Raw genomic sequence first — 2,642 nt, forward strand, 5'->3', positions numbered from 1 at the left:
AACAACAACAACAACAACAACAACAACAACAACAACAACAACAACAACAACAATATCAACAACAACAACCACAACAACAACGTTGACAACAACTAAAACAATAACAACGATCAAATAACAATAACAATCGCAGCAGCAGCAACAACAACAACAACAAAATACCACCAACAACAACATAAACAACAGGTTAAAACAGCTGAACATAAATGAGTCATAAATCCCCCAATCTCCTCTTTCCCTGTCTACATCCTACCCTCACACGAGCCTGTCAACCTCAATCGATCATTAGAAGTATATGAAAAGTGACTTACTAAAAAAGCCGTTGCTGACTCATAAATATTGATGAGTGGGAATACTCTCCTCCTCCTCTCATCTCCCTTCCCTTCTCTCCCTTCCTCAACCCCCCCTCCCCCACAATCCACCCAAATTGAACGACCGAACCGTCTGTTCGCCTTAGTGAGAGAGTGACTTCCTCCTTAGTGGCGACAGATTTGACCCACAATCTGTTGCGTTGCCTTTCAAGTTGCGTTGGGGATAATGATTTTAAACCTCTCTTTTCTTTTCACCCGTTATTTTAAGCTTCACCCCCCCCCCCCTTCTCCAAATCCCCCAACTTCCACCTCCTGCCCAACCTTGATTAATAAGCAATGTCGGAGAGAGTTGAGTTTTTTTTTCTACATTCGCTAAAGTAAATTTTGGAATAAACGCTAGATCTAGAATCTAGTAGTAAATAATGGCGACGAAAGGAGAGTAAAACTGCGTTGTTTCAGTAGATTTTTTTTCTTCTTTTTGGGTTGGTCTTAACACTGCTTTTGTTGTTTAGCTGTTTGTATCGTAAGGGATTGTGTCACTCTATAAGCTAATTGTTTTTGTTGTTTTTTAAATTTGGTCAGGTTCTGTTTCGTTTTTGATTTGTGGGGTTTTAAAAAAAGAATTGTATTCTTAATCCCCCCCCTCCCCCCAAAACACCCCCGAAAAAATATTTAAAGCAGCCTTTCTACTGCTACTCCCTGGCTCCTTCTTCCTGCTGTCTTTCAGCCACACCCGTGATCTTCTGGTAGGAAAGATCTACACCTAGCCTTCTCAGACAAGGGCGAAAAATCTCGGAGGTCCTGTGTGCAAGTTGCAAACCTTAAAGATCCCTTGGTGGTCTAAAATCGATAAGAGTAGGCTTCAGCCACCACTCGGGCAAATTTCTAATTTTCCCACCAACTGAAAAATGTTTAATGTGTCTCGCGTGCTCATATGACCTTATTTAGTTGCGAGCGCCGTAAAACATTTACCGGTACAAAAAAATAATAATAATTATAAAATAACACAAAGACAAAAGTTGAAAAAATCCCATGTTATTCTCAACCATGTTGACAAATTAACAAATAAACAATATCGTTCACAAAGAGAAAAGTTGAAAAACATCCCAAGCTATTTTAAATCATATTGACAAATAAACAATATTGGTGTAAATGTTTACTCGCAGTCACACGTCTCATTTTCTAGTTCATGATGTGTACGTGTAAATATCCAGCTGAGGATGACGATGATAGGAACTGACTTTAATAGCAGAAAGTTTGCAGTTGCGAGCGCCTTTAAAATAACTTACCAACAAAAATATAAAAATGAAAGCTTGGAGAGCCACACGCAGCAGCCACCAACTGATGATATCATTGTTTTCACACCGTTGTTAAAACAGGTTCGTTATTGACCGAGGTCATCATGTGACTCTTTGTTGTTGAAAAAAACCCCCAAAAAACCAAAGAAGTCTGGGTGTTGTTTTGGGTCATGGAAATCGGACGCAAGAAGATTTTGGGTTGGATAAGACCGCTTTTAAAAGGCTGAACACTTATTTATGGTGGAGTTTATTATGAGGTAAAAGCGACGCGCTTTAAGTGACTTTTCCTTGTCGGTAAGACATACACATCAATTTTGCGACATCAAGTCTCAATTATGTAATTGTAGATTTTAGTCCTATTGTAGTTAAATATATTTACTGCACCGCCTTCCGTGCCTGTCTTTGTTTCAAGAAACATAGGCTAGCCAAACAAATTAAGAACAACAACAAAGAAAACAACAACAACAACAGCAATAAAAACAACAACGACAATAACAACAACAAAAACAACAACAACAACAACAGCAACTACAACATCAACCACAAAAACATTAACTCATTGAAGACAACCATTCTGGCCATCAGACGATTTAAGATTTGCTGTTTGGGGGCACTTTAAAAAAACGACACAACTTTGTGTTATTCGCGTCTTTATGCTTTATTTGAAACTATTTAAAAAAGCATGAAATAATGGTATTACTATAAATTAGGCAAATTTATTTTCCTGATTTGTGTATGATGGTAGTCGGAAGTATAAAACAATAATAATAATCATATTAGGCCTGATACATCAGAAAACAGTTAGGAATAGAATCAGATTTTAAAATAAAGAAGAACAATTTCCCTTTGTCTCTGAGAGAATTAGCCAACTTTAGCACCACCAAACTACCAAGGAAAACAACAACACCTTTAAAAAAGAAATATATTTGTCTTTGTGGAAAATAGAAAAAAGTATTTTTTTAATTTTAAAAGGGCCAAAAAAAAAAACAACAACAACAACAACAACCACCCAACCTCCTATTAGTAAATAGTT

Source organism: Aplysia californica, unplaced genomic scaffold (assembly GCF_000002075.1).
Source record: "Aplysia californica isolate F4 #8 unplaced genomic scaffold, AplCal3.0 scaffold00909, whole genome shotgun sequence".
Lineage (NCBI taxonomy): Eukaryota > Metazoa > Mollusca > Gastropoda > Aplysiida > Aplysiidae > Aplysia > Aplysia californica.